Source organism: Sphaerodactylus townsendi, linkage group LG01 (assembly GCF_021028975.2).
Source record: "Sphaerodactylus townsendi isolate TG3544 linkage group LG01, MPM_Stown_v2.3, whole genome shotgun sequence".
Taxonomy (NCBI): Eukaryota; Metazoa; Chordata; class Lepidosauria; order Squamata; family Sphaerodactylidae; genus Sphaerodactylus; species Sphaerodactylus townsendi.
In genome coordinates, this window is record NC_059425.1 from 164,735,352 (window position 1) to 164,749,929 (window position 14,578).

General features: G+C 41.9%; 1 protein-coding gene across 1 annotated transcript in view; it reads left to right on the plus strand.

Annotated features, from left to right (window-relative positions):
• Nucleotides 1–246: 246 nt before the first annotated feature.
• The window catches only part of VSNL1 (visinin like 1), a 103,981-nt gene continuing 89,649 nt past the window's right edge, over nt 247–14,578 (plus strand). The window contains exon 1 of the mRNA XM_048498897.1: nt 247–555. The gene's annotated coding sequence lies outside the window, so the exon portion shown is untranslated. The remainder of the gene's footprint in view (nt 556–14,578) is intronic.

Below are 14,578 nucleotides of genomic sequence, written 5' to 3' on the forward strand. Positions count from 1 at the left end.
GCTGCCCGCTGCAAAAAGCAAGCGCCACCGTTGCACCCCAAGCGCAGGATCCCTGCCCACACTTCTCTTTCCTTTCCCGCAGGCACCCAACGGGACTGCGTGGGTAAAGGTTTTCAAGTTGTAGCCCTTCCCTAGTGAGGGCACAAAGCCTCAGCCGGGAGTACTAAGCCTGCTCAGTTGCTCACGAGCATGCTCAGTAACGACCAAGGCTCCAATGCGACGGGCAGCGGATTTTTAACATTACACCGGCCGGGGTTTGTGGCGAGCGCCTGCGCACGGCAGCACCATCCAGCAAGGGAGCCTTGAATTTCTCTGGGATTCTTGATCTGCAGTGCAGAGCAAAGCAGGGGAACGTGTTGCAACAGCAGCAGCCGCCGCTGCTGGGTTCGCGGAAGAAACCCAAAAGGGATTTAAACGGCAAAAGAAAGGCACACGCGGACCAGTTCAGTCTCGATCATTAAGCAACATCTGTGATCATCTCTGAAAAAAAATATTAATTAAAGCTTCACTGTGAATTTCAGCTTTTGCTTTAGAGGACCGCGCACACCGCAAACTGTAAGTGTTGTCTGGACTCTTGGCTGGGGATTACAGGCAGCATGACTCTGGCTTTCGTATGCACAACTTAGGCAGGGACACGGGGAAATCAAAAGAGAGCGAGGTTGGCGGTGCATCATCTCGTAATTTGCAGGAATAAAAGATGAGGGGGCCGAGCAGCTCAGAGGTGGGGACAAAAAGGAGGCATTTTTTGCGGAGTATTGGGGGGGGGGGGAGAGAGAGATTGAGTGAGAAAAGAGAGAACAGAGGCGGAGGAGATAATTGCCACAGATTCCTAAAAAAACCTATAAATAGCGTTATTCCCCCCACCCCCCATGCAAACACCAATGTCTAGATGCAAATCTGGCAAAGTTGCTTTCGAGACTCTTGCCGATGCAACGGGGGAAGGGGGGGGGGAGAGACAGTTTTGGATTAGATGTCAAATCCGCTTGGCAGAATTTTGCAGATTTTTGCCTTCCTCGTTGGGTCTTCTTGCCCCCTTCCCTCGTTTCCCTCCAGATTCTCGGAGACATTCGGGAGTGAAGGGAAGAGATTGAGATGCATCTACACAGTAGATTGATGCGGCATATGGTGGTACTTAGTAGCTTGAAGCAATGTACTTCGATTATCGCTCTCTCTCTCTCTCTCTCTCTCCCCCCCCCCCCCCTTATGTTTACAAGTCATTTTAGCGACATTGAATGAACGGTGCCTTTCTTTATTAACATTTTTCCTGCAGTGTGCTGACTTTTATTTGATGACCAAATGGGCACGCTGTCCATAACTAGTCGCCCCAAACAGTTTTGAGAGGCGATGCATAAAAAAACCTCCAGTCGATCTAGCTTTTCTTTAAAAAAATTAGTCACATCAATGGCATTGATCTCTAAGTTAATAATGCGCATCTGGAGCAATTCTTTTAAGCTGGTGAAAGGCTGCCAGTCTTCAACATTTCTAGTCGCTCCAAGAAGCATCGGGGAAACGGTGGTTTGGCTTTCCGATGAAAAGAGATTCTGTTTAAAGAGCAAGGTCATCCCACTCATTATGATCATTTTGAAAAAGGGCACACCGCTTAGCAAGGTGACTTCCCAGGGGCTCTCCGTCTCTCTGGAATCCATTTCCCCTTTTCCTTGGGAGCTCGCGATTGGGACGCATGCAACACTATTTTAAGGGACGGGAGATGGGTATTTTTTGCGGGGTGTGGGTGAGCGCGCATGAGAGACCCCCCTGCCCGTGTGAAGGGAGCGCGGGGGAACTCTGCCCCACTCCGCCAGCCACTGCTGTGATCAAAAAGTGCTTGACTAGGACAGCGGGGGAGAGAGTGTGGGAGGGAGGGGGTCGACAACACTAATGTGAAGATCACAACACGCCAGGCTGTGTGCAAGAAGGATGTGCGCTCGCGTGTGCGTGTTTTGAGGGGTGACAGAATCCGAAGCGACACCAAAACAGTGGAGAGAACGGGTTGAGACAGATACAAAAAGGGCTCGCGCGGGAACATTTCTCTCAGCGACGGCGTAGTAGCCAATCAAAACGCGTTCTTCTCTCTCTCTCTCTCTCTGAAGGGGGTGGGGGCAAAAATGAGCCGCCCCCTCTGCTCTCTGCAGTGGTCCCTCCATTAAGACTGCGATTCTGAGCACGCTTACTTGGAAGTAAACCCCTTAGGAGGCCAGATAACTTACTCCTGTGAAAATATGTCTGTCCCTGCCTCCGGAGGCAGTGTTCTGAATACAGATTGTCTGTAAAGAGCACCTTCCACACATCACTAGTAGCACAAAATTTTACAGTGGGTGAGGTTGACTGCCCTTGGCGTTCAGGTAGTGGTTGATCATTTTCCGGGTGTCCTCATTTAGGGGATTTGGAAAACACCCCCCCCCCCTCCTCACCCCCAGGGATAGTTCCACAATTTGGAAAGCAGTTAGTTTTGAAGATCTCAAATGAAGCACATTAATTTGTTTAGTAGATCGCACATTACGTAGTCTTCCGGTAAGGTGCGTGTTACTTGGAAGATAATATATCTGAGTAAGCAGAGAGTTAGAGGGGTACTTGTTAGATAATATGTCAGGGTAAGCAGAGGGTTAGAGAAAATCAGGTGTGGGAAGTTAAGGTGTCATGTTGACCTGTTGGAAAAAGCCTACACACCTCTTGAGCACTTGAGTCTGATGTAGAGGGTGTTGGTAGAGAGATCTAATGGAAGGACTTGCAGTCCACTTAAGCCAAAGTCAAGAGATTTAAGCAAATTTAGTCATTTGCTGTCCTTGAGTGTGCTTATAGTTCAGTGCTCTCCTCTTGCACTGAGCAAAAAAACAAAACAAAGACGTATTCTCACACTGCAGGGATTCGTTCTCCCCATTTCACTGTCCAAACTATATTTTCTCTTGCTGTACTTGCTCTTGGCATTTAGAATGATGTTTTAGTTCCACGTTAACCTTGAGCAACCTCTGCATGCACCCAGCAAGTTTTTGCTCTGCAGTAGTCCACTCTCTATTCAGACTACTACAGCAAACCCTAAATGCTGATCTTCCTTTCAGGACCTTTTCACAATGCATGAGTACAGCTTTATATCTGGACAGTTCAAATTTCCTTCCCCCCCTTTTTTGGGGGGGGAGGGGGGACGATGCTGTCTGTGTATATAGCACCCTTGCTGGAAGATCCACTTCTCAGACTGAGTTCCCTGTTGCCTTTTGCTGGAAGCAACTGACAATCAATAACCTTCATCTAGCAGAATCCCACCTCCAATCCTAAATCCATTCTTATTTGGTACCCAGCAGAATTCCTCCCCCCCCCCCAAATCCTACACTCGTTCTTATTTGGTTCATGGTAGGCATCTACTGTGAATTGCTCTGCACTGTTCCTCTGGATAATGAACTGCATGGAGCAAGCAAGGCAAAAGACCGAAAATAACAATTCTGTACAATTTTAGAATTCCAGGACATCCCATCAAACGAACAGATTGAGGGACAGAAGGTGACAGGAAATGCACAACAGCTAATCTTATGTAACTGCATTAGAGGTAGCTGCAGGAGGGACCAGACCTGAAGATAAAGGGGTGGGAGTGAAGAGATGGACAGGCAGTTTGTGAACCTCTGTGAGATGAGAATGCCTCAGTGTCGGAGATTTGCAGAGAAAACTGAGACGTCAAAAAGAATCCCTACCTTTGTAGTTCATTTTGAATGCGTTGTGGTTCATTCTCTACCAGAGAACCCTAAGGGTGATGTAAACCCAGTTGACCATAGTACTTTCTACACGATTGACCCTGTTGACCTTGATTTTTAAAATTAGTGCCTGCTTTCTTTTAAGAACATATCCATCCAAGCATCAATTCATCTGTTGGAGTTCTGTCCTCCCCCTCCATCAGGGAGAAAGCATTTGGATTGCCTGTATCCATCTACCCCTTAGGGACAAATAATGGAAAGTAGTTGCAATGGGGCTGTATTCCAGAGGGGGTGTCTCTAATCTTTATGGGATTGTGTTGCTGTTAAAAAAACAACTACACAAGACTGCTGTGTGGGAGAAGAGAGAGAAAGTGTTATTCTGACTTTTCATTTTAGATATGAAATGGCTGAAACTTGGCACTGTTTAGAAATGACACCTCTGTAAGATTTTGGGGACACAACACATAGTCTTTTCCCATATTTTTTTTCTTAGTTTGGAACATCCAAGTCTTTTGATCTCCAAAGCAGCAGCCACGGAGTGCTCTGTTTGTTTGGCAGCCACTGCAGAGCAATGGTTAAGGAACTGTATATGGCTACTGCTGCACTCAGGAGTAGACTCCCTCTGCAGTATTGGGGGAAAAAATCATTCCCCTTCTCTTGAGGTAGTGCACTTTGCCGGACACATGCCACGCATCTTCATCCAAGTGAGCATGTTTTCCCAGCTTGTTACATTAGCAAGGAAATGGGGTCATCAAGAATTATACTGTTTTGCATCAAGGGTAGGCGCAGGAAGATTACTAGTACCTAATTCTGTCCCACTCGTTTGGAAGTCTAGAAAGGGGACAGAGAACTTGTCGGTTATTTTTCAGATGCTTTTCACAGGGCTACTTAGGAAAAGATAATCAGTGAGCCTCACCTGCTGTTTTAAACAAGGTATGTATTAGGACTGTCAGGTAGAGACACTTTTTGGGTGATGATTTTGTTAGGCAAAACAATAGCATTTAATTATAAATATTCTTTGGGGAGGGACAAGCATTCAGTTCTTGGCAAGTCTGGTGTTATGAAGTGCTTTTGAGAGGCGTCAAGAGTTTCTTCCTCACATAAAGGAATGGGCTATGAAAATAGCGTTAATATGTCACACAGAAGAGCATTAGGTTATGACATCTTCATAGCAGAAAGATATCTAAAAGGTGAGAAGCTGGGCTTTGTTGTTGCGACCGGACATCAAAATAGCACAGTCAAAGTAGCATCAAAACAGCCACAGTCAAAATAGCATAGTTTAATAGTACAGTCAGTCAGTTCTCATCTGTGCTAACTCATGAGTTACATAATAGTCTTTACCATCTTAACAGGGGCACAGCTCCTTTGACAGGGAGGGTGTGTTTCTAAAATGACTTCTGCAGTAAGCTGCGTTTACTGCATTCAAGAGAAATGTAACTGCAATGAGATTTTGTTGGAATATTTAACATCGATCACATCTAGCAAACATTCATATTTCAGGTGTCACTAGTGAGATTAAGTGAGCAAGCATCTTTTTACATAATTAGATTTCCTGCAAGGCCTGATGCTGATTCAAGTGACTGGCAATGGGATGTCTGTAAATATGGCCCTTGGATAGATTTTTAGACCTTTTCCAAATAGGCCATTACAGCATCCGAAGACATACAGTTCAGTTCTACAGAGTTATTACAAGTCTCAGCCCATCACTTTCAGTAGTTTCTCTGCCGATAATATGGTTTGACCTCTTTAAAAAAACTGTGGTTGTGAATTGCTATCTTTGTAAATGATGCAGATTTTTTTTAGTAGTAGTAAATATTCAACTGGGATGTACGCAGTTGCCCCATTCCCCCCCCCCCCCCCGTTAATACTTTAGGAAAAAAGCTGCATCTTTTTCTATAAGCAAAACATCAAATCATTGCATGTCCCAACATTTGGACGGTTTCAATGGCACATTGCTTAAAGTGTTTCAAAGATTCCTAATGCAAGTAATAGATTCCAAATTCTGAATTAAACCATTTCCTGTGATTCTCAGCACTTTATCTGCTGGAGTGTTGCATAATCTCACTGCTGGGGAAGTAAATGTTAGAGATGCCTGTTAATGTAAACCTACAGAAAGCACCATATTATACTGCCTAGCCAAAGAGACATCTCTTGTTTTCACATTTTTTTGTGCATGCTTCAGGAATCTCCAGTTTCCAGTACGTTCTCATGTACGCACATAGGATGAAACTGACCAGATTTTCCTATTTGGCAATAAAATCTGTGTAGGAAATTTGCCTTGCGTGAATTAGCTCTTACAAAATCCTAGTCTTTTATCTTTCGCCTCTGCCTTCCTGACAGGACAGCCTTTTTATCCTGGTTTCCCATCAGTTGTCTTTCCCCACCTTTCCTTCCATCTTGGAAAAAAGATACAAGGCAATATTGAAATGCAGAATGGATCCTTTTTCTGTTATTTTATGTAATCCTTTGTAACACTTTTGCCGCAGTTGCTGATCCACGCAAACATCCACCCAATGTATGTTGGTTTCAGTGCTACCTTATCACCCTTCTGCTCTCCGACCCTAAAATTTTGTCCCAGCTATTGTTCCTCACGTTTAGCTCCATTTAGCACCCACCATTGATCCAGGTCTCTGATTTTCAGCTATTTCCTCCTCTGTTCTTCTTTTAGCCTTCCTTCTGCTGAGCAATAACCTTGTTTCTTCTTCCACCATTCCTGTCAATAGTGTACAGGATTTTTAAAATTTAATGGCTCTGAATTTTTTTTGCTCAGTTCCCTTTTTTTACTGAATTTCACTTTCTCAGATGTCTATCTTTTAACACTTTCTCCTCCTTATATCTTCTCCATGGTCTCTTCCCTGGTGTTTCAACTACCTTTGGGTTCTTTACATAGTAGCTTCCATTCTTCCTCAAGCTTCTCCTGCCTTAGGCTGATTCCTCATGGGCCAAAAACTACGGTGTGAAAACGGTGTGAAAACAGTATAAACCCTTTTACACCATTTCAAAGCCTTTCACACCATTTTCACACTGCTGTTTTTGGCCCATGCGGAATCAGCCTTAGATTCCCAGGTCTCAATCACCCTCCTCCACCGTCCCTGTTCACGTATTGCAAGGATCTTCCCAGCCAAATTATTTTTTTCCACTTTCCCCACAGAATGTTGCTGGGCTGCTAAAATGTTTGTGAAGATTCCAGAGCATCACTGCAGGGTTCTTCCCACTGCATAGCTGATTAGGGACTATACTAATTTTTTAACCTGAAATGTAGAATTATATAATGAATTGGCATATGAAATTGTATAGGAGTATTTTAATATTCAAGCTAGACGATGTTGTAGTATTGACCTGGCTCATGTAATAAAAAAGAATGTTGAAAGTACAGCTTTTCCCATACCATATCACACTTTTTCATGCCAGTTTTCCATATGCAGGGAGACGGGTTAGGCTTGTTTGTGGGAGTGGTATATGTATAAGTGCAATCCTAAACTGTTACAACTTTCTAAGTCCATTGTAGTTAAGGGTATAACTCTGTTTAGAATTGCACTGCTAGAGCCAGCGTGGTGTAGTGGTTAAGAGCAGGTGCACTCTAATCTGGAGAATCGGATTTGATTTCCCGTTCTGCCACATGAGCTGTGGAGGCTTATCTGGTGAACCAGATTATCTTGTGCACTCCAACACATGCCAGCTGGGCACAGTTCTTCAGAGCTCTCTCAGCCCCACCCACTTCACAAGGTGTTTGTTGTGGGGGAGAAGTGAAAGGAGATTGTAAGCCCCTTCTCCTTACAGGAGAGAAAGGGGGGATATAAATCCAGACTCTTCTTCTAGCTACCCAGTCCCAAGGGGGATGGTAAGGGAAAACATTCCAAGTTGGTGCTGTTGATTGTATAAACTGGCCCCAAATGTGATGATTGCTTGATTCAAACCAGAGTCCTAAGTAATTTGGTCAGTAAGTGCTGGTTCAGAATTCAGAACAGATTAGACCAATCAAGAACAGCTGAACTGGGTATCTCTCTAGCCTTTCAGATTGCATTTGTATATGTGTGTGCTGGCTGAAATATCTCAAAAGCATTCCCAGTTTATTAGTGCTCCTTGAGGATTTGATATGTTATCTGAAGCAATACTGTGGCTAGCAAAATATCGGTCAGAACTAGGAAGCCAGGATTCAGATTCTGTGTCCCCTTCAAGAGCCAATTCATTACACACTCTTCAACTTGTGCGGCAAGACTGTTAATGTTAAACTTTTTCAGTTGTGTCAGCCTTAGAAGACATGTTTGGAGCAATAAACACTGTTCAGTCGGTAATATTGCCCTATGAAAAACTGAAAGGTCTTCATTTGGTCAGTATTGAAAATAACCATTATGTGGAACCTTGAGTTACTTACTTGGCTGTCTGTCTAAACACAATATTTCTCATACTGTTCCTTTATGCAGTAGTGCATTTGAAATATGATGGGTATTACATACAAAGAAGTCTTCTGTTTATACTCTCAAATGTTATGCCATGCCGTAACCAATATGTATGGTTCCACTGCTGTCTACTATTTTTCTTGAATACTAGCTACCGTATCAAAAGCCACAGGATTATTACTCCTCTTAGGCCCTTGTCTGCATTGCAGAAGGTATAGTGGCGTAGCATGGCGTATTGTATAGTGTAGTATAGTATAATGTCGTATCCATCTAGGATCCCAATCCAGTTTTTCTCGCTTGGGTGGAGCATTTTCATAGTTCTAGGATAAGCTGACAGCCACCATGGCTCAAACTGCTAATGAAGATGATTAACCCATGTTCATATTTATGGCAGTTTACTTACACAAGCAAATTAAAGGATCGATAGATACAAAGATGGACCAAGATAAATAAACAGAAAAAAATGTCTGTCCCAAGGAGCATTCAGTTAAAATGTGATACAGTTGAAATGTCCTGACCTGGATAGATCTTGGAAGTTAAGCTGTGTTGACACTGACCACCGAGTCCCAGATTTCTACGCAAAGGCAGGCAATGGAAAACCACCTCTCTTCCCTTCAAAACCCTATGGCCGTGGTGGCGAACCTTTGCCACTCCAGTTGGCCATGCTGGCAGGGGCTGATGGGAATTTCTGGAGTGCCAAAGGTTCTCCACCACTGCATGGGATCACTATAAGTCAGCTGTGACTTGATGTCAGTTTCCATCACCACAGCTGATAATGGAAATAAGGGAGGAAGAGAGCCAACTATGACAGAGAATGAAGGTATGGGAGAGGAAAGGGTAATAAAGGATTAATGTACGTTTACGTTTAAGGAGTTAGACCCAAAACTTCACAGGAAAGGTGGGATTTGAGGGGAAAATATTTAAAAGAAGAGGGATTATTAAAACAAGGGTCCCCCAAACTTTTTGAGCCTGTGGGCACATTTTGCATTCTGACACAGTATGGTGGGCAACAGCAACAAAATGGCTGCCACAAAATAGCTGCTTCAGTAGGCAAAGAAAGACGCAACATGATTTCCATAGCTTAACTTCAGTGACAGTGTAGATCCCACCATTTTGGGGACCCTAAAATAAAACATCACTTGAGTGAGCTGTTTCCATCATGGAGAACAGGGTAGAGCTTTCTGATGATATGGTTTTTTTAAAATCCTCAATACTATACGTTGGAAGTGACAGTATGAACTACACAGAGAAAAATATCCTCGTTGCCTCTTTTATCAGGTTAATACATATTGTAGTTGGCTTTAACAGTCAATCCTAAGCAGAGTTATACCTTTCTGAGCCCACTGACTTCTGTAGACTTAGAAAGGTATAAATTTGTTCAGTATTGCACTGTTGGTTACTCAGGAAACTCAGAAGTGTATTTTAGTTCTGTCAAGTTAATATTATATTGCCTTTTATTAATTTATACCAGGATTCAAGAAACAGAATTCCTTAATAAATACTTATTTTCTTCTAAGTGTATTTTGATCAATATTCTTGACAATATAATGTACTGGATTTCAAGAACAAGGAAACTGCTTTGGCTGTTGTACAGTGAAATAGCATAATAGGCTTTAGAATGTCATATCAGAATTGCAGCCTCTAGGCAAATTCCAATATACAAAAATAATAGTCCTTGACACAGAGCTCGAGTGGTATTGCACCATGCCAAGTTGCAAAACAAGATTTATTTCACTCTACAGTACAGTAGACACAGTGGAAGGGTAAAGCCACATTACAGGAATGTTATAAGGGGAAGATCATGTATTACCCTGTTTCCCCGAATATAAGACATTCCCAGAAAATAAGACGTAGTAGAGGTTTTGCTGAAGTGCGAAATATAAGGCATCCCCCAAAAGTAAGACGTAGCAAAGTTTTTGTTTGGAAGCATGCCCGACGAACAGAACACACAAAAATAAGACATCCCCTGAAAATAAGACATAGCACATCTTTGGGAGCAAAAATTAATATAAGACACTGTCTTATTTTCGGGGAAACATGGTAGCATATCGATGTGAACTTTAGATCAACCTTAGTGCTAATGGTGGTGTTTGTATAGTATTACCAACCTACCCACTGATTAGCACTAAATTAGTGCTAATGATGGTATTTGTATAGTATTACCAACCTACCCACTGATCTTTTAGCATGAAATCCTTCAGTATCCTTTCAAGTTCTTCTGCACCAGCTTGATTTTCCTTGCACCATAAAATCTACTTTAAAAAACAATTACAAAATGGGAGGAAAAGATACACCAAGAATAAACAGCAGTAAAACTCCTGAATCATGGAGAATATTCAGGTGTTCCTAAATCAGTGTGTCAGAATAAAAGAGCAAAACACATTCTGTGCAATTACTCACTGCAAAATAAACAAAATCATTCATCAGTGTAAGAGTTTTTAAGAAGCTTATAGAATCTCATCATGGGGAACCAACAGGTCTTAATTCCAGGGCTAGATTGGTTTTTTTTAATTTGTTTGTTTGTTTATTTGACTTATTGCCCCCCCCCCCCTCTTTCCCAGCCAGTGGTTCTAAAGTGATTTCAGGGCTGAAGGAGGGCCTGGGCCTGCAGGAGCCTGACTTTCTTGGGATTAATCTGGATACCTTCCCAGAATTTTCAGCATTTATGTATTTAAACACAGAGATGCAAGAGAAATCCACAGTATGAACTACATGGGAACTACCTACACTCTTATCTATCAGTATTTTACCTAGGGAAGGCCAGTCTTGTCAGGTCTCGGAAGCTAATCAAGGTTGGCCTTGTTAGTATTTGGATGGGATCCCACCAAGGAATACCAGGGTTGCAATACAGAGTCAGACAATGGCAAATCACCTCTGAATTTCTCTTGCCTTGAAAATCTGCAGGTCACCATCAGTAAGCTGTGACTTGACAGCAAAAAAAAATCTTCCAATTGAGACAGAATGAAACCTCTTTCTGATTTACAGAGATGGGACCAATTACTTCTGAAGCATTGAGGTGACTGGTTAGCGTTTGGACATTTTTTTTCTTTTCTTTTATATTATAATTGAACTTTATTTAAGAAATTAACTGGAACTGAAGTTTTTGCTCTTCTGCATTAACATACCCAGTGTTTCTTTGTCCCACAATCACAAAAATATGCTATTACACATTTTCTGTGTCCCTTTTGGTCCCGTGTGGCACCTTTCAGTAATTTGTTTCACTGCTTGATTATCTTTTCTGATAAAAATGTACTTAAGATCAAGTTCTCTGTTTCATTAACAATCGCTGAGCCAGCTCATCCCTAAAGTATTGTTTTAATTAAACTTAACCAAGCTGTCATTAAGAAAAAAATTCCTGTAAAGGAACTGTATCTGTGCTTTCAATGTTTTGTGACATAACAGCATATTGCCAGCAATGAAGATTTCTAATAAGATAATCTATTGAAATTTTAAAAAGCAGGGCTTTATACTAAATGGTACCCATTATACCTAAAAGAATATTGCCTGTGAATAATAGGTCTAAGAAACAATCTTTCCATTTAAGAGAATTTTTTATCCAGGCCAAATTAATTTAGAATGAGAACATCTCGTTCATAAAAGCTCATAAATGAGAACATGGTTTGTTTGCAATCTGTTAAGGTCTGTTCCCAAGAATGCTTGAAAAATGAAGAATTCCGCTCGAGCCCCTGAAAAGCAGTTTATATTCAAGTTATATAAGTTCTGCCACATCCATAAACCAATCTGTAGAATAGAATATTGTTAGTTTACTTGTCAGCTGACAGCTTATTCGCCAGCGTGGTGTAGTGATTAAGAGCAGGTACACTCTAATCTGGAGGAACTGGGTTTGATTCCCCGCTCTGCCACTTGAGCTGTGGAGGCTTCTCTGAGGAACTAGATTAGCTTGTGTACTCCAACACATGCCAGCTGGGTGACCTTGGGCTAGGCACAGTTCTTTGGAGCTCTCTCAGCCCCACCCACTTCACAGGGTGTTTGTTGTGAGAGGGGAAGGGAAAGGAGATTGTAAGCCCCTTTGAGTCTCCTTACAGGAAAGAAAGGGGGGGGGTATAAATCCAAACTCTTCTTTTTCTCTGACTGTGTCAAATATTCCATGGCACCAAGGATACCACTATAGTTTACTTTGTAATAATTTCAATATGATGCCGTTGCTTTGAAGGGTAAGAGTAAAGGTTTCTTGTCCGCTCTGCAGTAGTCAGCAGAAGACTAGGGCTGTCAGCCTCCCGGTATAATCTGGAGGTGTGACATGAATGTCTCCCAGAGTTACAACTGATCTCCAGACTACAGTGATAAGTTACCTCATGGAAATTGGCAGTTGTGGACGGTGGACTCTTTGGCATTATACCTCAATAAGATCACTTCCTCTCCAGGCTCTATCTCTCCGCCCCCCCGCCCCCCCAAAATCTCCAATAATTTCCTAACCTGGAGTTGGCAACCCTAACAACTAAAGTGTTTTATCCAGTAATTTCCTCCCATCTCATGTTGTAAATGTAGGTGCCACCTTTATACAAGATTTCAGACTAAGCCTCTTATGTGTTACTCTGTGACAGTCACTTCTAACACTGAATAAATTTGTTCAGTAAAGCCAAAAACCAGTTCAGGCCCATCACCTCTTTCACACCCTTTCTTCAACAATGTCTTGGAAAAAAATGTGATTAGTCCTTCAAAAAATGTTTCAGTTGTAGAGTTAGTCAGATGGGATAAAATGAAAGAATTAAGCTATATTAGATGTATTGCTTTCTGAAACAACCAGTTGCCTGAGAGGAATCACTAGGGCATGCCAGTTTTCATGAACTGATTGATATGAACTGCCATCCCTACTCAGTTTGACACCGTTCTTGTGTATCTGAAAATTTGATGCCACAATAAAGAAAACAGTGCATTAAAAATGCACTCAGTTTCTGTTCCTTGCCTCTGAACTAGTTTGCTTCCAAATTTGTAGACCTTAAGGGAAGACCCACATGACAATTTTATGACAGCTAAGGAATCTTGAACTCTATTATCTATTTTGAATGTATCAAAGATTAATGGGAAAAACAAAGATTCATTTTTTAAATTATTTTCCAGTTGTCCAAACAAGGGCCCACTTTTTATATCACTTCTTAGCTGTCCTGGTTTTGATGATAACTATCACTAAACTATCATTAAACTATCGTTACAATTAAAGGATAACAAATTGGGTTTAATTATTTTTTTTGCATACAATAGGAGATTGAAGGTAGGCAAAATGATATGCTTGTGTGTAACAGTACAGACAAAAGTGCTTGTTGAGTATGGACCCAATAGTATAAGGGGTTTTCATTGTGATACCTGCGAGTACCATGGCGCCCATTGACACCATTTCTGGTGCCTGCCGAGTATTTTTAGGATGTGGCTGGGGACATGTAGGGCTTTTTCCCAGCAAGGTTTTTGAGTGACTACTGGAGATTTGATTGTCAGTGCAAATTTTTAAAAAATGTGGCTTTGGCAGCAGCTGCCACTGCAGTACAAAGATCTGCACCTACGCTACTGAAGTTAAGCAATGGCAATCATTTTGTGGTTGCTCCGCCTCCTGCAGCAGCCATTTTGTGTCAGCCATTTTGTTACTTGCTGTGCTCATCAAGTCATGTCAGAATTTCAAAGGTGCCCGCAGGCTCAAAAGCTGGGGACCCCTGTCAGAATAGAATTTTAACAAATGTTGCTATGAAGTTTTAAAAATCCATGCAATGAGTTTTGCCATGTACACAAATATACCAGTACTTCAGTCAGCTCACACAAGATTCCTTCCCGAGTCAAATTCCTTGCCATCATTACAGTTGTTTAAAGCATGACATGTACCTTGAGTTTAAGCAAAACAATGAGGATGATGTCTGGAGTTCTTTTGGGACTGTTTGTTCAGAATGGCATCTTGCCGTCACGGAAGAAGTGATTTTTCACTCTTAAGCAACATGGCCTTGCTCTGGCATGCAGAAATAATCCCAGTTGTTTGGGGTACCTCTTAGTTATATATAGGTTATACCCTCACCTGATGACAGGGACCTATGCAGACAGATGTTGTAATGTATTTTCCTTGGGGGGTGGCAACTGATAAATGAGAGTTGGATGTGTCAGCTGGTACAGAATCCAACTGCGTCTTGTTTTGCTGCAACATGATATATGAAGCCTGTTACACTATTCTTCCTTGGTTGCGTAAGGTTCCAGACCTTCACAAATTGCTGTGCATACCTATAAATGGTTTTGGCCTAGTTTATGATAGTGTTTTAGCCATATAATCCTCTTCATGTATTAAAATCTGCTCCGACGGCCTTGTGGAAAGTAAGATGTCAGAGTGCAAAGAGTCTTTTCTGTCACAGTTCCACAGCTTTGGGATTCCCTTCGCTGCCCTGACAAACCTGCCAAGCTAATTAGGTTTTCAGTTTCTGTCACCAAGTGAAGACTCATTTTATTATATCAGATAAAGATTTTTTTTTTAAAAAAAATGCTACAATTTTCTGCTTGTTTCAG